At 40.0% G+C, this 24,356-nt stretch overlaps 1 pseudogene; it reads right to left on the bottom strand.

Annotated features, from left to right (window-relative positions):
* Window positions 1-244: 244 nt before the first annotated feature.
* LOC148291193 (uncharacterized) overlaps window positions 245-24,356 on the bottom strand; it is a 104,410-nt pseudogene continuing 80,298 nt past the window's right edge.

Genomic DNA, 24,356 nt, shown 5'->3' with positions numbered 1-24,356 from the left:
GGTATATAAATGTAATATGACTAGCATTTTTGAAGAATTTAAGGTATGATCACACGAGCGAGAGATTAATTGAATTCCAAAAAAATACCCTACCATATATTTTATTTATCCTTATATTGAAAAGCCCTAAATTAAAATGAGAAATAACCTAAGAAGCACGGACACGGATACGGATACGGCGATACGATACGACACGATACGGGGATACGGCAAATTTCCAAAAACTAGGATACGATACGTCATGGATACGGCAATTAAAAATTTATATTAAAATATAATAATAACAATATATATAATTTAAAACATATTTTAATTAATATAAAAATTCAAATTCATATACCAAATTCAAATTTAAACTCTAGAAAAATAAAAAAACAAAAGTTTCAATCAACTACAATATCTGTAATGTCTTCTCCGGTAAATAAAGCAACCTCCAATGATGGTTCATCTAGAGAAAGGTTAGCAATTTCAAGCATCCCAACACCATCTTCACCCAAGCTATCAAATCCATCTCCTCCAATATCCCACATTTGAGTAACACCTTCTTTGTAGCTTGGGCTCTTCCTTGATAAAAGACGAAGATTATTATGCACAAATACCAAGTCTTCAGCTCTTTGGGGTGTTAACTTGTTTCTTCAGATTATTATGTAATAGATGACATGACATGTTTCACATGTGATAGCTACAAGTTCACATACAAGGTATCAGACATGAAATATAATAATATATATGTGTTGGTTAACTTACATATAATATAATAATATATGTCTGTATGTGATAAGGACAAAAAAAAAGCTGTACCAAAACACATAGAGAGAGAACCGTGAACATACCGATGGACAAACCAGAAACACAGATCAGAGAGAGAAGCTTGACTTGAGAAACAGAACCAAAATTCGCTACAAATCCCACCACCACGACCACACCAGACTTGAATTCGAACCTGGGCTTTGTTATTTATATATGCGTGAAGAAGAAGAAGAAGAATTGATGAAGAAGAAGAAGAAGAATTGATGGGTGGCTGGCTGTCGGCTTTGCTTGTTTATTTATATGAAGAAGAAGAAGATCTACAGGAAAAGATCTTCCAAGTTTCAAAAGAGGTAAGGCGATCCCGTGTTGTTCAAGACTTCGAATTCTTGTCGAATTCTAATTTATCCCGCAATTTTTTCCTAAAACGTGTCCAAAAATTGGGATACTCGTATCTGTCTTATCAGATACGCGTATCCTTTCATCCAAAACCGTATCCTTTGACTCGGATACGTATCCCGAGCGTATCCGCGCGTATCTTATGCGTATCGTATCCTGGACCGTATCAGACACGGGATACGCTGGTCATGCTGCGTATCCGTGCTTCCCAGGAAATAACTCAGATCCTAAAGGAAATATGATTATAAATTTCTCAATTACGAAGAAACTGAGCAATACCAAAATGCACCCACCATATGGTATAGTGCACACAGGCAAACTTTTTATTCAGTTACACACATTGACAAACATTATTGCTTCGGCTTACACAAATTGACACACTTTTTTTATATTTTTCATACAAGCGATTCTGGAGAGCGAGAAATCAAACACAAGACTTCGGATTCAGGGATATATACCCTTAATTACTTAAGCTACAGCCTCCATGAACTCTGCATCGTCCATCATAGTTTGTATAGTCTCAGGCAAAAGGCAAGCTTCAAAGTCTATGCTTCCTTCTTCAGCCCCAGGAAACACTGTTAACTTCCCATCCATTTTGTTGCCAGCTCCACTTCGAACAGCAAGTGGTCTCCCCGACCCAAAATCATTACCATACACATTGAACCGAGGAGAGCTTCCTGTAAATAATCTGGCCAACAATGTTGGGTTCCTCATATTCGGAATAAGTGTAGGTTTTTTAACCCAATCCACCAAGTGATTCCTCGCTTGTTCAGGTGTCAGGGAGGAAATTTTTTTGTTTATTTGGGAAGCTGCCCAGCCAAGTCCATTTTGTAGCAGCTCACTTGCAATGGCGGTCACATTAACGCCTATAACCGCAGTCCCGAGGTACTCTTTTGGCAACGGTTCAGGCTCCCATCTTTGCCTCAACCCTATTGCAAACCGATAGTTAACCTGCTGATCAGGTTGGAGATGCCTGGCACGTGTCGTCGCTTGCCAAAGATGAGCCATGAGTGCCTGAAGAGATGAGATGTTACTGGTTGTGCCCATCTCAGCATTGGCCTTTGCTTTGAGCTTTGCTATTTTTTCTTTGGGAAAGTGAAACACTACCCTTCGTAAGAACAACTCGGATCAGGTGAGAACGCTTATGTGAGAACATTATATAAGAATAAATCGCAGCCATTGAAATGCATCTGAACGGTTGAAGAGAAAAGCGAGCTTACGGTGCATTAGCGTAGGCTGCAGTTTCCCCTTAGCAGAGGTGTCAGGTCGCGCCTGGTTCGAAAAAATCGCGCCTTTCTTATTCCTGACAGTGGCGCCTTTCTTGTCAATGGAGTTATGAATGAACCCTAGTCATAACACCCAAATACCTACCAGACATCAAGTTCTCTATTCCTCATCTCTTCTCACAGAAACTCCTTTGTGTACTGTTTCTTTTTGACTTGCTCTTCTGTCGTGGCAGAACCTCCGTGATCGAGTAATTCTCATCTGAACGTCTGAATCGGTACGTTTCTGTCGAATTTCCTCCCTCTCTTTGATATTAAAGTTTGCATGTTATACTGCATTCACTTAATTGAAATTGCATTAGGACTTTAGGGAGGATTTGAGGGCTTTGATTTTCTGGGTAAGAGTAGTCTGTCTCTGTACGGAGTGTTTGCAAAAATATAAATTGGCCTGAGTAATTTGTGTTGTGTGTTGTAGTTCGTATTTTTGTTTGCATTCTGGTTGTTTGTTGTGTTTTCGTAAAATTCGAGGAATCTTCATCTGTTCCTCATTGTAATCCTGCTTTGGGCATGTAGTGGTGTGAGTGTTGGGCATAATTTTAGGGATTTAATGGGGCTTGGCAAACAAATAATAATAAGTACCAGTTGAAGTAGAACGCATAAGAGAAAATTGAATCTTAACTCTAAATATGAGATGATTTGGGATGCATAAGGAGTAATGCATCTTGTAGTAGGTATCAATTTTGTATCTGAATTTGTTGAAATTAGTGTTTGTAGGTGACATTATGTATCTTAATGTGTTGAAAATAGTGTATCAGTTTTGTAACTTGATATGTTGAAGATTCTGTTAGTAGGTATCAATTATGTAATGTGTTGAAAATAGTGTTTGTAGGTTTAAAAATGTGTAGATAATATTGTGAGTAGGTATCACTTCTGTATGTTAATGTGGTCATAATATTGTCAGCACGTATCAGTTCTATTTCTTAAGCAAAAGGTGTCTTTTGGAGGTATAAAATGGATTGTGGGTTTGAGCTTTGTTTCCCGGAGTCAGAGGTCTATTCTGCGCGGGTGAATAATCTGTGTGTGGCGCAAACAGTCCTGTGTAATTTTGGGGCGCATTTCAGTGAGTCGCTTATGGAAAGATTTAGAGAGAGCTGTTTTGGCCACCTGTTGGGACTCCATAAAATTGCATTTAGTGGTCAAATTGTGCATGGTCTGGCACTCCGGCGAGTCGGAGGACTTGGTATGAAGGACATGATGGGCCTTAGTTATGCAATAGGGTCCAATGTTGCTCAATTCAGTGTAAAGGATTTTTGTTTGATAAGTGGTCTAAAATGTGGAAGCGAGCCTAACATAACGTCTGCTGGGGAAGATCATGAGCGATTTATGAAAGCGCATTTTACCAACAGGAATCACATTACTGGCCAGGACTTAGAAAATGCATTCCGAAAGTCTGAAAGAGGAAGCGAGGACTCGTTCAAATTGGGACTGCTGTATTTTGTGGAGTCTGTGATAATGGGCAGACCCCAAAATGTAAAGATAAATGAGGACTAATTACATTTGGTTCATAAAATGGATGAATTCAACAAATATCCGTGGGGATCTATATCGTTTGAGTGTCTGCAAGATTCTCTGATGTTTGTCCCGGGAAGAAAGAGAGAGATGAAGACAAGGATGGGCAGGGGAAAGGGGAGAAAAAGCGAAAAAAGGCGGTGCGGAGTTCAGTGAGAAAAGGGAAGAAAAACGTGGAGGATGAGAAGCCTAAAAGAATTAACAGACCTGCATGGAATATAAAGGGATTGAGCTATGCTTTCCAGGTATGATTTAGTTCAAAATTAGTGTTTGTAAAATTTAAGTTCGTAACTAAGTACTGACTTTGATAATCTATTTGTTGCAGATTTGGGCGTATGAATTAATTGCTAAATTGGGAATTCCCCCCCTTAGATATTGTAGGCGGATCGAGGAAACTGCATTAGTCCCTCGAATTTGCCGGTGGGAATCCACAGATAAAGTGCCTGAGTTTAGAAAGCTGAACGCTTATATATTTCAAAGCAAACAGGTGTGTAGTTAATAATTGATTTCAATAGTATGTTGGTTTCATGAGGAAAGCTGTTTACTATTGTATATGACCTGTTAACTGTATATGTTTGACAGCCTGTTATACTGCGGCTCTTACGACCACGTGAATTGGAGATGAGGCAACCATATTGGAGTTGGGGATCAGTTGTTCCTGAATATGATGCACCTAGTGCAGGCCCGCGGGTATGTAAGGACCTTGATGAATTAAACTCTGTTGTGCAGTAGTTGAGGAATGAGGTTGCACTATTGCACCGTGAGAAGGGTGAGCTGGAGGAGAGAGTTTTACGCTTGGAAAAGTGTACCAGTCATGCAGACGCCAAGAAGAGTGAGGATGATGGAGAGGAGAGACTTAAGACTGAGGATGCTGGAGAGGAGAGACATAAGACTGAGGATGCTGGAGAGGAAAGTGATAAAACCGAGGAAGGTGGAGTACCCGAATCGAGAGAGGAGAGTGATAAAACCGAGGAAGGTGGAGTAGCCGAATCGAGAGAGGAGTGTGTACAAAATGCGAAAGAAGAGGTGCAATATACAACCCCGGATATAAATTGGGATGATCCAGATGTGGTGTGTGTCACCCTTGTTAAATTCCTTACGAATCCTCCTCGAAAGATTGACATGTCCACTGCGGAGAGTGAATGTGGCGAAGATGTTATAGTTGGGGTGGGGCGAAAGAGGGGTCGGGGAAGGAGTCGGACGGTTGGTCCTGTGACGAAGAGGTCAAGGGCAGTGGTAAGGGAAACTCCATGGCAAGGTCGGGAGATTCCCAATATTTCGAAGGACCCAATTGCTAACCCCCTAAGGCCTGTTCCTCGTGATTCCCTTCTGGAGGTGGCAAAATTCTGCTGGGAATGGGGACAAGAAGTAAAGTAAGTTCCCTTTGCCCGTCCTTAGTGAAATGTAAATGGTTTATTATGATTACCTATTGAGTCACTGGTGAAACGGAATTGCTAATAACAATAATTGACAAATATAGTTCACATGTGCGGTTATGTGGAGACGAAGCTATGGAAGGTTCGCATAACTTCTTTGTTCGGTTGTTGACCAAGGACGGTTGGTTGGATGACTCGGTAAGCATTGATTGATTTGGGATTTTGTCGATAAGCCCTTGCTATGTAGTAATTGATTGATTTAATAATGGAAACAACCCTTTTATGTAGAACATTGACATGGCCTTGCATTTGCTACGGGAGCGGCACAACAGGTCTGGCAAGTGGGCGAGTTTTGACTGGACGATACTGGACACCACTTTTCAGGTCTGTATTATTTCATAAGCATTGTTTGTTTTGAAATTCCGTATCCATTATGATGCATAACTGGTGTGCCACTATGCAGAAATATGCTGCCTTAGATTACACGCAAATGAAGTCGTATATTGGAAAGGAGGAGAGGAAGCACAGCAACGGTCTAGTGGGAATGGTGAAGGGCGAAGGGCATAAGTTGGCTAAATCATGGGAGTTTGTGAATCAAGTTTTTTTGCCCTTCAACCTAGAAAGGCAGAAGCACTGGATCTTACTTGTTCTCGATTTAAAAGAGTGTGAGATAAGGGTATATAATTCAAAAGTAGATCTGTGCAGAACTCAAGCCATCCAACGGGCTGTGCAGTCGGTGTCCAAAATACTGCCCCGGTTGTTACTCAAAGCTGGATATACTGGCGACGGTCTACTTAAAACTGAGTGGTCAGTTAGTCGCGTTTTGGATGCACCCCCCAACAAGTAGGCGGGTGAGTCATATTCGACCTAAACACATTGTGTTATGAAAGTGCGCTTTTGTTGTACAATGAATGTCAGCTGCTTCGCTATGTTTCAGGGGCGACTGTGGGATGTACATTTTAAAATACTGCGAGTTTCTGACCTCCAATGTAGAACTAGCCAATATTTCCCATCATGCCATGCCCTTGTATCAGTTGAAGCTCGCTGTGCAGTTGTTGCAGGGATATTAACGCGTGTGCTTAATTAGGAGAGGCAATATGACATAACTGGGTGGGTGTAGTATAAAAAACTTGCAAACTTCTTTTCACTGGGTGGGCGGTTTGTAATTATGTAGGTGACTGTAGTTTAACTGAAGAAATTCATATAGCTTGGTATTGGCTCAATTCGCGAGATAGAGAACTAACCTTTCTATCATATAAGGGAAGCTCGAAGAGCTTTCTTCGCATGCTTGAGGGCATCCTTCCCGTTTGTACGAAGGTTTTGAAAAGGAAGTTTTGAGTCTTACTTGTTAATGAACAAACTCTTCTTTATGATCCAACTACCCCTTTTGACTTAAAATTAAAGAATAAGTTATTTTTATTGGGTTCAAATACAACCTGTACGAAACCGTCAACACATGTTGTTGATACTATGTTGAACCATAAACCGTAGGACCTGCGACACTGTGTTTTCAAATGTGGAATAAATAGGAATGTTTCTTGTTTCCGGCAAACAAGATTGTGAAGGTCAAGATGCAGGCATATCAAACGTTCAAAAATTCATTTCCTAATTATGCTCAATGATTAATTCATAATAGTAGATTTGCAAACACTTCTTCATATTTCATAGCTATCCGGATTAGAAAATTACAAAATATATACTTGAAAAGCCAAAACAGAACACAATTTATAAATATATACTTGAAATTGCTTGAAGATTTCCAGACGCAAAAAGTTTCTTACTTCTTCATCACTTGAACTGCCAAATTCAGAAATGATAGAACTAACAACAGTAGAAGGATGTTTTTAATGCCATTCACCATACAGATGACTTCAGCATATGCATTAAGTTCCTTCACATCCAGTTGGTTTTCAATTTGAGATTCAGTTGGCATGTTGCCTCCAGTCACCCATTCATAGCCACTACACCTTGTAGCTCCCTAAAAAAACATAAGAAAGTTACATTTTTCATTTTCGGATTACAATGTCAGACCCAATTCTTCTACTTTGTAGCAGTTTTCGTTGGCTTAGGCAATGGCCGATCTGTGGCTTAGGGAAGATAATACTTACATACGTTGTGAAGCACTTCCAATACGGTCTGCCCATATTCCTTTCAGATTTGGAAATTAGCATAACCATCTCAGCATTGCAGTGCCGACACCACTTTCCTTGAGTGTTTGTTGAAGAATTCGACATGGCTTTGGCCAGAAGGGAAAATGAAGATAACAGAAGATGACAACCCCTCCAAAAATTTGCTCAAAACCCCCAATTAATTTTCCTTAAAATCAGAAAAGGAATGGTATTTTGTTTTTTGGGGAGAACTAATATGGAGTTTCAAGTTTCAATTGTCCTGTTTTGGTCGTAACAATCCGTGACTATGAGCGGCAAATTCAAAATTTACAAGAATGTTTTTTTTTTGTTAACCCTAACCCATGAGCGGGAAAGAAAAGCATTGGTTTAATATTTTTTAACCCTAAGCATTCGACAGTAAACCCTAAACCGTAGGCGAAAAGCCCCTACACCCTTGAAGTCGTTTAAAAATTGAATATTTAAGTGGAAACGATTAGAAAATAGAAAAACTAGCGAGTGGCGGCATGGGATTGGGCCGCGTGGCGGTCAGGCTTGCAGCTCCGCACTCCAGCGCCTCCACTTGGCATTTCTTGTATATTTTATTCAGTTTTTTTCCCAAAAATCGTTAAAAACACAGGAAAATTAAGGAAAAAATTGGGAAATTTCCTAACTCTGTGTGGGGATGAATACTTCATACGGAAAGTACAAACCCTGGTTTAGGAGGGAGTGTAAAAAAATATTTGGGAACCAACCCTACATTCGGATGACGCAAATGAAAACCCTAATACACTTTGTAAACCCCACACTCTCATATGTTCGATCACATTAATCCCGTATCCAAATTTGTTTGTCCCACCCTTTTTCCGGATATGTCATCGAAGGAAATCCCGTCCCGATCGCTGAGGAATTTTTCGGGATTTTTTCACATTCAATTTCGATTTTTAATTGAATATTTAAGTGGAAACGATTAAAAAATATTAAAACTGGCGTGTGGCAAAATGGGAGCGCGCCGTGTGGCGGTCAGGCTTGCAGCTCCCCACTCCAGCGCCTCCACTTGGCATTTCTTGTATATTTTATTCAGTTTTTTTCCCAAAAATCGTTAAAAATGCAGGAAAATTAAGGAAAAAATTGGGAAATTTCCTAACTCTGTGTGGGGATGAATACTTCATACGGAAAGTACAAACCCTGGTTTAGGAGGGAGTGAAAAAAAAAATTTGGGAACCAACCCTACATTCGGATGATGCAAATGAAAACCCTTTGTAAACCCCACACTCTCATATGTTCGATCACATTAATCCCGTATCCAAATTTGTTTGTCCTACCCTTTTTCCGGATATGTCATCAAAGGAAATCCCGTCCCGATCGCTGAGGAATTTTTCGGGATTTTTTCACCTTGAATTTCGATTTTTAATTGAATATTTACGTGGAAACGATTAGAAAATACTAAAACTGGCATGTGGCGGCATGGGATTGCGCCGCGTGGCGGTCAGGCTTGCAGCTCCCCACTCCAGCGCCTCCACTTGGCATTTCTTGTATATTTTATTCAGTTTTTTTCCCAAAAATCGTTAAAAATGCAGGAAAATTAAGGAAAAAATTGAGAAATTTCCTAACTCTGTGTGGGGATGAATACTTCATACGGGATCATCAGAGTTCGGGTATTTATGGGATCATCAGAGTATCTTAGATGATCAAGGATGTGTCAGACATCCACTTGTCAACGAAGTGAGTGAAAGGATAATCCCTTTCCGGGTTGACAACACACAACCTCCCTGCCATATGCCTGTCTGTCATCTTTAGCGAATGACTCTTTGGGGGATATGAACCAATAATTCCACATGTGAGACCACTTCCTGAAACGATATAGGACCCAAACCATAAACAGACTTCAAATAAAAACAATACAAAGTTCACACAGTTTCACCTTTACATAAAAACACTAAAAACCAAAACAACAATTTATTAATAAAACACATATCATACCATGTATATACACCTTAAACCCACCCAGTGATCAACTGGAGTTCGCGCTGGATGCAGAACAGCTCCCTCTTCCATTTGCAGGGTTCACAGCAGTTCCAAGCATCTACGTTGTGCCAGTCGTCGCCCCAACGGGCCCATAACTGATACTACTCCCGATTACCCTCACAGTGAATGCAGTCTTGTAAAAATCATTTGTCTGCAGTAAATTTTTGAAGCATAGGAGGAGTCACGGTGCCACACATTGTATACCGACGCAGTCGATTGCTTATTGAACCCCTGCAAGCTTGCCTATTCAGTTTCTTCGTTTTGCTGAGATGGCACAAAAACTCCATCACATTCTCCTTGCCCTCGCTAGGGTTCAACAGCCCTAGCAAGCCAACAAGGTAGGAGGCTTCCTTATGCCCTGCCATAGCTGCCACCCGCAGGTTCTTCAGCGCCTCATCATCATTCTTCACGAAGAACTCCTGAATAGCTTCTCTGTAAATGATTTCTGGATTGTTATGTTCTTTGCACTTTTGCAAGAACTCAACAATTTCCCCTTCATCTTTACCGTACCAGTCCTGATGCCACTGGTACTTATCCACTGACACGGTTGTCTAAACCTTAGGACCATTCAGTATTTATTGAAATAACTTGCATGTTCCCGCAATGCTATACAGATCTTCAGAGGAGTTCTTTGCAACCGCGAGCAGCACCTTAAACCATGCCAAATGTGGAATATCCATCTTGGTTGTTGGAGAAGAGGACTGAAAAGGGTCTGTGGAGAAGAGGACTGAAAAGGGTGTGTGGAGAAGAGGGACTGAAAAGGGTGTGTGGAGGTTTTAAAAATCAAGGTGTCGTTTGGGGACGAAGAAGGAAGTGCCGCATATAAACCCAACCGGCGTGACCCACTTGACAATTGACGAAGACAAGGGTTTAGATCAGTTTCAATTATATTATTCGTTTCCCAAGCGCTGTGACTGAAACGACAATTGACACTTATCGCTGAAGCTGGAGGGACTCAATTGGTTTCGCGCGCTCCCATATTGAGAGCATTTATGATACCATTTGTCACCGGCAGCAGTCACAAAATTATAAATGCTTTTCGTCATAATTATTATGCTAAAATCACATCACCACTTTTGAAGCAAATGTGATACTTAATTTGTCTGCTTATCACCTGTAAAGAAAATGAAACAACTGTGTCTGATACTAATAATGCAAATATGACATCACCACGGAAATTAGGTATCTCAAGTGGCGGCTCCCCAGTCCAAGTGAACAAATTCATGTTGGCGGGAAAATTAGTAAGGGGACTGCTGTATAAATAACAAAGTTATATATTCTACCTCACATTGCACCACCAGTTGGTCCAAACAACCCTCAACTCACCATGGGTTCACCTACGAAAATCCCCCCCCATACTTATAACAACTCCACCCAAAAATGCAGACCCTATCTCACAGAAGAATAAGAACGCTGAAGATGTTCCTGTTGGACTTGCGAAATCCATCAACTTTTCATCTGAGGACCACGATGATGCAGGTCGTATCGGCCAGAAGCGGTACGATGCGTTGTTGACCGAAATAAAACGTCAGAAGAGACGTCTAAGATGGTATGAAGAAACATTGGGGAAGGAGAAAAGTCAAGCGAAATTACACCTTCGATCAGTCAAAGTAATGAAACTGAGGGTTAGGCTTGCGAAAGGTAAAGGTTGTCGAAGGTTCAGGGGGTCGAATGAGGCAGTGCAGATGAGGGAAGCAGAAGCACGTAAAGGATTTAACCTGTTCCGAGAGTATGCAAAATGTGTTGTCCCAAGCTACAACTGGGACGGAATCACCATGGAGTAAACCGTCGCTGGACAACGTTCATTTTCGTTATTTTCAGTAAGTTTGTTTGGAAAAAATGCGTAAACGTTCATTTTGACTGCTTTTGTTCCAAGTTTGTGTGCGCTCCTGAAGGTGTAACCATTTTGCTTTGGACACTTCAGATGGTATCTTGTATGTATCCAAGCTGTAAGACATGAAGAAAGAGCGAGTGAAAAATATGGGAAACTGCTTTTGGTTGATTATGGGTACTTTTGTAAAGCTAAATGGGTATGCTTTAATTGAAGTATGTTTACATTATTTTCTGTCAACATATTTAATTTCTCTTTACAAAATGCCTAAAAGGAATGGGATAGTTTTTAGCATTGATTGGATCTCCCTCACAGGAGTTGTTGTTCCTAAAATGGTAATATGAGGTTTGCTTATTCGTGTGAAATATATAATTTGACCAAGGAAATAACAATAATAATATTTTGTGTGTCATTTGAAAGGATAAAATAAGACTAATTTTTCCCAAAATTTAGATACGAAAAGTGAATTTTCCCAGTGAACAAACTCTTGTTTATGATGCAACTCCCCCTTTTGACTTAAAATTAAAGAAAAAGTTATTTTTAGTGGGCAACCTGTACGCAACCGTCAACATATGTTGTTGATACTATGCTGAACCATAAACCGTAAATGGTGCCACACTGTGTTTTCAAATGTGGTATAGGTACCATTTAATTAGTTATTTCATGATATATTGTTATTTTCTTATTTAGGTAGTTTTAGGATATCTTTTATTATTTATGTGTGATTTTATAATTAATGAGTTTACTTTTGGACCAAGTCACGATGGTGCCCAAGTCTTGTAAAGCCTATAAATAAGGCTAATGTAATAGTTGTAGGGGAGTTTATGTTGATGATTAATGAAATAGTTTATTTGTGGCATGGATTTGCTACGATATATGTGAGTTCGCACTAGCCCTAGATTTCGGTGCTCGTGTCGTGTGTGTGGTTGGTGACCTATGTCCCGACCCCGATTCCCATCAGTATGGGGGGGATTTTCGTAGGTGACCCCACGGTGAGTGAGGGTTGTTTGGACCAACTGGTGGTGCAATGTGAGGTTAAATATATCACTTTGTTATTTATACAGCAATCCCCTTACTAATTTACCCGCCAAAATTAATTTGTTCACTTTGACTGGGTAGCGGCCACTTTAGATACCTACTTTCCGTGGTGATGTCATATTTGCATTATTAGTATCAGATACACTAGTTTCATTTTCTTTATAGGTGATAATCAGACAAATTAAGTATCATATTTGCGGAGATTTAAGTGTTCGCGCAGCGTGGTTGAAATGTAAGTTACCTTGAGAACGTGTGCTGTCAAATTTGCATTATCAGTATCATAAACACAGTTTTCTTTTTCTGTACTGGTGATACGCGTTCATATTTAGTTCCATATTTGGCAAGAAGCAACTGCTTAGTTGTTAATGTTAAAATGCAAGTTACCTTCACTCGTTCTAATGTCATTTTTGCATTATTAGTATCATATACAATGTGATCATTTACTTTATTGTTAATGGTGCGTTGATATTTAGTTTCAAGGTTGGCAAAATGAAACTGATTACTTGGTCATGTTCAAATGTAACTAAGTCATTTGCTTCAAAAGTGGTGATGTGATTTTAGCATAATAATTATGACGAAAAGCATTTATAATTTTGTGACTGCTGCCGGTGACAACTGGTATCATAAATGCTCTCAATATGGGAGCGCGCGAAACCAATTGAGTCCCTCCAGCTACAGCGATAAGTGTCAATTGTCGTTTCAGTCACAGCGCTTGGGAAACGAATAATATAATTGAAACTGATAAACCCTTGTCTTCGTCCATTGTCAAGTGGGTCACGCCATTTGGGTTTATATGCAGCACTTCCTTCTTCGTCCCCAAACGACACATTGATTATTAAAACCTCCACACACCCTTTTCAGTCCTCTTCTCCACAGACCCTTTTCAGTCCTGTACTCCACAGACCCTTTTCAGTCCTCTTCTCCACAGACCATTTTCAGTCCCTCTTCTCCAACAACCAAGATGGATATTCCACATTTGGCATGGTTTAAGGTGCTGCTCGTGGTTGCAAAGAAGTCCTCTGAAGATCTGTACAACATGGCGGCAACCTGCAAGTTATTTAAAGAAATGCTCAACGATCCTGAGGTTTGGACAACGGTGTCAGTGGATAAGTACCAGTGGCATCAGGACCAGTACCCAAGTGAGGAAGGCAAAATTGTTGAGTTCTTGCAAAAGTGCAAAGAACATAACAATCCAGAAATGATTTACAGATAAGCTATTCATGACTTCTTCCTATTGAAAGATGATGACGGCATGAAGAACCTGCGGGTGGCGGCTACGGCAGGGCATGAGGAAGCCTCCTACCTTGTTGGCTTGCTAGGGCTGTTGAACCCTAGCGAGGGCAAGGAGAATGCGCTGGAGTTTTTGTGCCATCTCAGCAAAACGAAGAAACTGAACATAAAAGCTTGCAGGGATTCAATAAGCTTGCGACTGGGTCGATATACAATGTCTGGCACCAAAACTCCTCCTCTGCTTGAAAAGTTTACTACAGACCAAAATGTTTTTGAAGACTGCATTGACTGTGAGGGTAATCGGAAGTGGTATGAGTTCGGGGACTGCAGTGCCGACGACTGGGACAACGTAGATGCTTGGAACTGCTGTGAACCCTGCAAATGGAAGAGGGAGCTGTACTGCATCCAGCGCAAACTCCACTTCATGACTGCGTTTGATATATAAGTCTATATACATGGTATGATAGGTGTTTTATTAATCAATTGTTGTTTTGGTTTTTTGTGTTTTTATGTAAAGGTGAAACTGTGTGTGTCTGTGCCTAATAAATCACGGCCATGAGCTGGCCGAAGGAGCCCCTTTTCTCGGCCCTGGCACTTGCTCGTAAAACTGAAACGCAGCGTTTCAACAGGGTGCTTCGCCTTCCTGAAGACAAAAGAGAAATACTAAGGCATGATCATCTCGGCCTCGAGTGCAGGCCGAGACCGAGGCCGAGCAAAATCACGACCAAAGGCATTAAATACGAATCATCACGTGACAGCAGGGCCCCTTGCTTCATTTAATGAAGTAGTGCCTGTTTAATGCAGCAAACCCACTGGCAACGAATAAGCATTTAATGCATGAGGGAAGGTGGGAAGTGACTGAAGTCAGGTTCTGGCGACAGAGGGCAGAGTGATTAGACGTAGACATTCTCACAAGAATTCTTGCAGCTTGAGAGATTAGGTCACCAGCTATCAGAGCAATAAATGCGTCTCCACGGCCAGAAGCTCAGAACCTACGATCAAGAGCGGCGGCCGAGATTCACCAGGATTTCAGGGGGTCACAACACCATACTTCACGATCCCAAATGTCAATTAGATTGCCCACTTGCTCTAATCAGGCTCCACCATGCAGATTTTCAGCCTCGATTACTCCTCCAAGAACTCTTCCTATAAATACAAGGCTCAAACTACATTCAAAGGGTTCAAACACCAAACAAAAGCCTCCCACGGAGCAACTTATATTTTCCTGTAATGCACTTTCAATATTTTACTTGCTTTCCTAGGAGTAGTGATAGTTTGTAAGGAAGATTCATCCATCAATATATCATACGACCCTTGATTTTCAAGGCGCCGGAGCACCATCCTTGTTATTCGCTCACTCACCCCATATATCATACGACCGTCGCTCCCTGAGCAGCGCGCCGGAGCACCGGCCAAAAACCCACCAACACCACCACTCAACGGCCTTGTAGTTCAGGCCGTGAACCTAAACAGCCGAGACTAGTTCCTCTCTCGGCTACAATCGTTTGATTAGAAGACGAGTTCAAACAAGCGCACCACTTAACCATTCTATCCCCGTCAACCAAACTCGACGCACGGTAGACCGTGCTGGCACGCCCGCGCACAACCGCACCGCACCCAAAAGCAGGAAACCGCGTGTCAACGCATATCCCCTCGTCCCGGAACTCCAGGCCGTGAGATTTGCGCGGCAGACAGTGTGAACTTTGTATTGTTTTTATTTGAAGTATGTTTATGGTTTTGGGTCCTATATCGTTTCAATAACTGGTCTCAAATGTGGAATTGCTGGTTCATATCCCCCAAAGAGTCATTCGTTAAAGATGACAGACAGGCATATGGCAGGGAGGTTGCATGTTGTCAATCCGGAAAGGGATTATCCTTTCACTCACTTCGTTGACAAGTGGATGTCTGACACATCCTTGATCTTCTAAGATACTCTGATGATCCCATAAATACCCCAAAAAAATCCCCCTAATTTCCTGATTTGTCCTGCATTTGAAACTATATTTGCAACAAAACAGAAGTGTAATTAAGTCATCTGGTAATCCCTTTTCACTAACATAATTATTTCAATATCGCAAAGTGGATCTACGAATTAAGTGGAGGGTTTTTCCCAATTTGATTATAACCATGTACGACACTTCCCCATTATTTTCGGATTTGTCCAGCAATTTTTAGGATTTCTGCACCCAAAAAAAAATATATTGAATCCCATAGTACGGAAATCCCTCTTCACTAACATCAAGAATTACATATCAATTTTCACAAAAAACATTTTGCCAAATATTAACCCAAAACTCCTGACGAAGCATTCATCCCCACACAGAGTCAGGAAATTTCCCAAGTTTTTCCTTAATTTTCCTGCATTTTTAACGATTTTTGGGAAAAAAAACTGAATAAAATATACAAGAAATGCCAAGTGGAGGCGCTGGAGTGGGGAGCTGCAAGCCTGACCGCCACGCAGCGCAATCCCATGCCGCCACACGCCAGTTTTAGCATTTTCTAATCGTTTACACGTAAATATTCAATTAAAAATCGAAATTGAAGGTGACAAAATCCTGAAAAATTCCTCAGCGATCAGGACGGGATTTCCTTCAATGACATATCCAGAAAAAGGGCAAGACAAACAAATTTGGATACGGGATTAATGTGATCGAACATATGAGAGTGTGGGGTTTACAAAGTGTATTAGGGTTTTCATTTGCATCATCCGAATGTAGGGTTGGTTCCCAAATTTTTTTTTTCACTCCCTCCTAAACCAAGGTTTGTACTTTCTGTATGAAGTATTCATCCCCACACAGAGTTAGGAAATTTCCCAATTTTTTCCTTAATTTTCCTGCATTTTTAACGATTTTTAGGAAAAAAAAACTGAATAAAATATGCAAGAAATGCCAAGTGGAGGCGCTGGAGTGGGGAGCTGCAAGCCTGACCGCCACGCGGTGCGCTCCCATTTTGCCACACGCCAGTTTTAATATTTTCTAATCGTTTCCACTTAAATATTCAATTAAAAATCGAAATTGAAGGTGAAAAAATCCCGAAAAATTCCTCAGCGATCGGGACGGGATTTCCTTCGATGACATATCCGGAAAAAGGGCAGGACAAACAAATTTGGATACGGGATTAATGTGATCGAACATATGAGAGTGTGGGGTTTACAAAGTGTATTAGGGTTTTCATTAGCATCATCCGAATGTAGGGTTGGTTCCCAAATTTTTTTTTTAAACTCCCTCCTAAACCAGGGTTTGTACTTTCCGTATGAAGTATTCATCCCCACACAGAGTTAGGAAATTTCCCAATTTTTTCCTTCATTTTCCTGTAATTTTAACGATTTTTGGGAAAAAAATGAATAAAATATACAAGAAATGCCAAGTGGAGGCGCTGGAGTGGGGAGCTGCAAGCCTGACTGCCACGCGGCGCAATCCCATGCCGCCACTCGCCAGTTTTTCTATTTTCTAATCGTTGCCACTTAAATATTCAATTTTTAAACGACTTCAAGGGTGTAGGGGCTTGCCGCCTACGGTTTAGGGTTTACTGTCGAATGCTTAGGGTTAAAAAATATTAAACCAATGCTTTTCTTTCCCGCTCATGGGTTAGGGTTAACAAAATAAAAAACATTCCTGCAAATTTTGAATTTGCCGCTCACAGACACGGATTGTTACGACCAAAACAGGACAATTCAAACTTGAAACTCCATATTAGTTCTCCCCAAAAAATAAATTACAATTCCTTTTCAGATTTTAAGGAAAATGAATTGGGGGTTTTGAGCAAATTTTTGGCAGGGTTGTCATCTTCTGTTATCTTCATTTTCCCTTCTGGCCAAAGCCATGTCGAATTCTTCAACAAATACTCAAGGAAAGAGGTGTCGGCACTGCAATGCTGAGATGGTTATGCTAATTTCCAAATCTGAAAGGAATATGGGCAGACCGTATTGGAAGTGCTTCACAACATATGTAAGTATTATCTTCCCTAAGCCAATAACACTAACTCAGATCGGCCATTGCCTAAGCCAACGAAAACTGCTACAGAGTAGAAGAATTGGGTCTGACATTGTAATCCGAAAATGAAAAATGTAACTTTCTTATGTTTTTTTAGGGAGCTACAAGGTGTAGTGGCTATGAATGGGTGACTGGAGGCAACATGCCAACTGAATCTCAAATTGAAAACCAGCTGGATGTGAAGGAACTTAATGTATATGCTAAAGTCATCCGTATAGTGAAGGGCATTAAAAACATCCTCCTACTGTTGTTAGTTCTATCATTTCTGAATTTGGCAGTTCAAGTGATGAAGAAGTAAGAAACTTTTTGCGTCTGGAAATCTTCCAGCTATTTCAAGTATATATTTATAAATTGTGTTCTGTTTTGGCTTTTCAAGTATATATTTTGTAATTTTCTAATCCGGACAGCTATGAAATATGAAGAAGTGTTTGCAAATCTACTATAATGAATTAATCATTGAGCATAAACCCTGAACCCTAAACCCATAAACCGTAAATGGTGCCACACAAGAATAAGAACGCTGAAGATGTTCCTGTAGGACCTGCGAAATCCATCAACTTTTCATCTGAGGACCACGATGATGCAGGTCGTATCGGCCAGATGCCGTACGATGCGTTGAAGACTGAAATAAAACGTCAGAAGATACGTCTAAGATGGTATGAAGAAACATTGGGGATGGGTAAAAGTTAAGCGAAATTACACCTTCGATCAGTCAAACTAATGAAACTGAGGGTTAGACTTGCGAAAGGAAAAGGTTGTCGAAGGTTCTGGGGGTCGAATGAGGCAGTGCAGATGAGGGAAGCAGAAGCACGTAAAGGATTTGACCTGTTCCGAGAGTATGCAAAATGTGTTGTCCCAAGCTACAACTGGGACGGAATCACCATGGAGTAAACCGTCGCTGGACAACGTTCATTTTCGTTATTTTCAGTAAGTTTGTTTGGAAAAAATGCGTAAACGTTCATTTTGACTGCTTTTGTTCCAAGTTTGTGTGCGCTCCTGAAGGTGTAACCATTTTTCTTTGGACACTTCAGATGGTATCTTATATGTATCCAAGCTGTAAGACGTGAAGAAAGAGCGAGTGAAAAATATGGGAAACTGCTTTTGGTTGATTATGGGTACTTTTGTAAAGCTAAATGGGTATGCTTTAATTGAAGTATGTTTACATTATTTTTTGCCAACATATTTAATTTCTCTTTACAAAATGCCTAAAAGGAATGGGATAGTTTTTAGCATTGATTGGATCTCCCTCACAGGAGTTGTTGTTCCTAAAATGGTAATATGAGGTGTGCTTATTCGTGTGAAATATATAATATATGACCAATGAAATAACAATAATAATATTGTGTGTCATTTGAAAGGAGAAAATAAGACTAATTTTTCCCAAAAATTACATACGAAGCAAATGTAACTGATAGTTGTGTTATTTTAAATTAGATAATGAACATGAAGGAAATAGACGGAAAAGGTTTGCAAAACATAATGTTACGGTTGAAACGAAAGCGAGTTCAAACCATATTCCGAAGATGAAGTGTACACTCTGTATTATCACATCTTATGAAATTGAGTACGAAAGTGAGTTGAAAAAATACTTTCGACGATTTATACCTTCCCCCAGTTGTGTAATGCCACAAGGAGCTGGTATCAATTTTGGGGCATTTTTTCCGATTTTTCTCCTTGTTATTACCATGTCTTCAATAATTTTCCCCTAGTTGTGTAATGAAAATAACGAAATACAACACATGGCGGGACCTGACCGCATCAACCTTGGGTAGGTGCACACGTGCCATCAATGACCATTCTCTCACCCTTCCTTTGCAAACATCGGGATAATAATTCGACAAATGCTACCACCTCATTGAAAGTTGAAAATTCAAAATTCATGTGTATGCTATCTGTGATTAATACGAGGCTTTAATCCGAACTCAACCTAAATCAAATACTCTCATTACTGAACCAAAAAACAAAACTGATGTGATAGATGGGGAAAACAGATAAAACAAACTGCGGAATACTCCAGGACATTATATATAAACGGTGTCGTATGGCTATGGGATACTCATTGCCGTACATCAACATCTTGTTTTCTTCCAGACTCTTCTTTGGAGTTGTGTTTTGTGCATACAACGAATCCCCCAATCTGAAGAAACTGAAGATTTGTCAACATGTCAACCAGTTCAGACGGCAATGCAAATCAGGGGGACTCCGATGGGTCATGGGAATATGCCCCCAATTATCTCAGGTCCCCTCTACCACCGCTGCCACTTCCAACCTCCTCGGCAAGCGAGGGCGACTCCGATGATCCTGCTCTGGAAATAAATGATATGAAGAACAAACTGGAACACGACTCCTCCTTGGTCCATTATTGGACTCAAAAGTGTGTCGGAGCTGAGCAGAAGTTGGCGTATTTGACGCGCCAAGTGAACAAAGCGCGTTACAGAAAAGAGAAGCACAGAATTCGTGGCCAAAGAAGAAAGCTCAAAGTAGAGGATTTGCAAATGACCCTGGAGGATGCTACGTACGAATCTTTGAGCATCCACAAAGGAGGCGACAAGCATGGGCAGGCAATGTCTGTGGCTTTCAACGAAGGTTTTGAGCAATTCCGACGGTTCGCTGCAGATGTCCACAAACATATTGACTGGGACGCCATAACTCCGTCTGCTGCACAGCAAATCATCTCCGACGGTGTACACCCACCAGAGCTAGGCCACCAACCAGCAAAAGCCAATGATAATGACGGCTGGTAGCCATATCAATCGCTAGGCAATCGTTATTCACTTGTTTGTTTTTTGTTAATGCCAGATCTGGGTTTGTGTTTACATGTTTATGCCTGATCTGACTTACGTGCAGCTTATTAAGGTTTAAATCTGCTATCACAGCCTTGGGTTCTATGTTCTTACCAGAGTTCAATCTTATTTCTTCGATCACTAACTACTGGATTAGTAGAGTTCAGTTACTAATAGTGCTCAAATTTTTGGTTTAAAAAATTGTCGGTGGGTCGATAAATTTTTTCAAGATTATCTGACATAGATATTCGGTTCTTTGACACATTACTGGCACATAGTGATGGTTTCAAGATTCCCTTGCTGACACACAGTGATGGTTTCAAGATTCCCTTACCTACATATTTCATTTTCCTTGCAACCGTTGCAAAGGTGTATAAAACGTTACCCACATTGCATGAATCCCAAACGAATCCTTTCAAACACTAGCTCCATGTTCTGAAAACACCAAAGCCCCAGGATGGACATCCACCTTCAACCAAAGATGGATCCGAAAGTTCGAGTTGCGCATAATTATTGCAAGCATGGTGACGTTCACGACCATCCTTGTGGGACGTGCAGGGATCTATTCGACGTAGGTCCAGACAATGTTCAATACTATCGGTCCCCGACCCCTTCTCCCCCAAAGCCCCCATCTCCCATTGTTTGCATTACTCTCAGAGTGGTGAGAGGATTGCTACAAGGACAAACGCATTCTAGATTGGGAGGAACGTGGCCGCTTTGAGTCAAGTGATGACTTTGATGCTGATAACTAAGTGGCTCTTCAAATAACTTATTGTTGACTTTAATGTACTTTTTTTTATTTTATTTTTCCAGGGGGTCGAATGTAAGTCATGCGATACGTGTGTGACACTTAATAATTATCGAATACAAAAGTTACTTTGTTTTTGGGCAGTTTCACTGTTGCTTTTCACATACCTTAGTTCAGTATCAACATGAGGCACTTACATAAGATTCACTAACGGTTCCAGATGGTTTCTGATCGGTGCATATTTACATATCATTTTGTACCCTTCTAGCTTATGATTTGGTTATGTTTTTGAGTTAAACTTGTGCTTTTAATCCTTTTTGTGTTTATCTTTCAGTTCATTGAGCTTTAGGTAATAATGAGGGCTTTGGATAGTAAATGATGCAATCCATGCATGTTAGGGCCTAATTTGGATGAATGGATGAAGAGCTTAAAGACAAACTCAATTTTGGCTACAGTCCCCTGCCAGCCCAGTTTCTTAGGTCATATTGCAAGCTTTGTTTCAGCAACCTACATAGCTCGGATGAGGCCACATTCTTCATGAACGTTGTTCCAATGGGTGTATACTATAACATATCCGAAATTCAGCCCCATTGGATAATTGTGGAGTCTGTTACCTAGCAAACACAGAGCCATGCTCAGGATGGATTTTATCAGCGCGCAAAATGAGTTAGCAATTTGTTTTGGCCTTAACTTCCTCCTCCGACCTTGGATTGGCCCAAATGATATATGGCTGGAAAGAAGACATTCTGAACTTCAAGTTTGAGTGCTTAAAGTCATAATTTGCTTAAGGGAAGCCCAATTCGTAAGCCCTTGAAGTTGCTGGTCATGCTGACCTCAGGATGAGCTATTATTTCTGGTTGGAAGCTTGGTCATGGTGACATGAAGATGAGCTAGGGCTGCTGGTGGGATTTATTAGTGAAGTGCATCAACCATTTCAGATTTTATAATGGAAGTGTTGTATGCATTAGTGAAGTGCATCAACCATTTCAGATTTTATAAAACAAAGTGTTGTATGCATTAGCCATACTTAATTCAGATTTTCAGCTTCCTTAGGCCTATATATAGTGAGGTTTCCCAAGCTTGTAAACACACCCCAAGGGGGGGAGCTCTCAAACACTTCTCTAGAGCTCCCTTCCCTTCTCTCCCTCAAATTCTCTTAGTTTCTCTTTCTAGTTTTCAATTGTTATAATGAGATCTTTGTGCTGAAATTCTCCTTAAGTTTTTCCAAGTTCTACTTAATTTTCATTGTTATGTAAATTCTTTTCTTTAGTTTCAAGTTTGATTAGTTTCCAAGTTTCAATTATGATTTTTGTTCTTATTCATTATGCTTATAAGTTAATATGCTAGTTTGAATGATTGATCACCATTTAGGCTTGCATGTTAGCTATCTTGGTTTGAATTAAGAGTAGACACCATGCTTTAATTCGAATTGAACTATGAATAGGAAGAGTATGTATGGACATTCGACAACAGGGATTAGATACATGCTTGGTTGTTTAAAATGTTCTTCTATGCTTAATGGGTTCCTAATGCTTAATTTTAGGTTAGACAACAAATGATCAAATTAGGGAATTAGGAACACAAGGTTATGACCAAACACCATGGCTTAATCATACATTAGCTAGAATCAATCCGTTAATCTAATTGAACTTGGGAACTTATCTACTTGAGTTAGTTATTTTCTTTCTTCCTTGTTTTATTTATTTCCTTTCTTTTTCATTTCTGTTTTGTATAGGGAAACTAAATTGGATCATTCAATCACCAATCCCTGTGGAATCGACCTCGCACTTACATACGCTAAACTACCAACGGTTCGTGCACTTGCGAGTATCACAAGTTGAGGATGCAGCTTAATCCATTTTGGTGCAGCTGTATCTACACAACAAGTTTTTGGCGCCGTTGCCGGGGATTGGCAACATAGTTTGGTTCTATTTCTTTTCCCTACTTGTTTTATTTTTATTTTTCATTTTCATGTTTTTCTAGACAATTTCAAGTTTTAAAGTTAATGACGTTAATGGACAAGTTGTGTTTGTAGTCCAACAGAAAAGGACAATTGCCCAACAAGCAAGAGAACTGGGTTTAAGTCCCAGCTTACACAACCCATTGGTGCTTGTTGCTTTGAAGCATGGAATTGGATGTGTGTTGATTTTCCTTTTCATTTTAGTTTTTATTTCCTAATCCTTTTAATTCCATTTCAAGTTTGTGTGTTTGTTTTAGCAATTTATGATAGCTTAATAAAAATGGAGAGAGATGGCAACCTCAATCATAAGAATGGGAAGTGTGGAGCAATGGGAGAAGTCGCGACCTCCAAGTGCATCACATTCGACCTAATCGCTTCAAGGGGGAGCATTTCAATCCTTTCTCTTCTTTGAATTATGTTTATTTCCGTCATTGTTTTTACCTTTTGGTCCGCGTTGAGTTCTTTGTTTTTCTGTGCTGAATCCAACCATATAAAGAACGTGAAATTTGGACTTACGGTTGGAAAGTTATAGCCTAAACACTGAACACAGGTCGAAGCTGAAAAATAGAGAAACGAATCTGTCCAAATGGTGATAAACGGGTGATAGAAAGTGCTGTTTGTGTTTTTCTTTGGTTTATTGGTTTGTTTCTTTTAGTACAACAATTTATGTTGTTTGTTTGAATTTGTTTAGAGTACTTAGTTCATTTTCATTTATGGTTTGTTGTTCCATTTTATCTTAATTTTTTTTTGTTTCTTATCTTAAAAATTTTAAAAAGATTTTTCATATGAGCTGACTTATGGTAACTCCAGTGAGCACTTCCGTCAATACAGTGTCTAGGAGTTCTATAGGCGACACCTTCGGTGTCTAAGAAGTTTGGGTTTTAAGCGGGACCATTGTGACCCCTCCAACCTTCCCGGATCCCCTGGCTGTGTTTTCTGAGGCCCTTAACTGGTCATCCGTGAGTTGCTTGTATATTGTGTGTTTTTAAATTAAGTTTTTTTTATTTTCTTTGTTTTCTTTTTTGTTGAGTCTTTGTTTTTGTTTTGTTTTTGTTTTTGTGTTGTTATGTTAGTTTATTTATTTATTTACGTGGTATGGTTAGTTAGTTTATTTCTGAGTGTTAAAACACATTTTTATTTCAAACATTGCATAAAAACAAAACAAAAAAAAACAAAACAAAACAAAACAAAAAAAAAAACAATAAATAAAAAAAAACATCATCATCATCATCTTCTTCATCTTCTTCATCATCTTCATCTTCATGGCATGCCTCTGTTTTCTCTTACTTGCAGAATCTGCAGCAACTCCACATGGTCCTCATTTTTT

Source organism: Prunus avium, chromosome 8, assembly GCF_965620075.1.
Source record: "Prunus avium chromosome 8, drPruAviu1.hap1.1, whole genome shotgun sequence".
NCBI classification, from domain to species: domain Eukaryota; kingdom Viridiplantae; phylum Streptophyta; class Magnoliopsida; order Rosales; family Rosaceae; genus Prunus; species Prunus avium.
The sequence above is the reverse complement of the archived record's forward strand: the minus strand, read 5'-3'. Positions and strand labels throughout refer to the sequence as shown.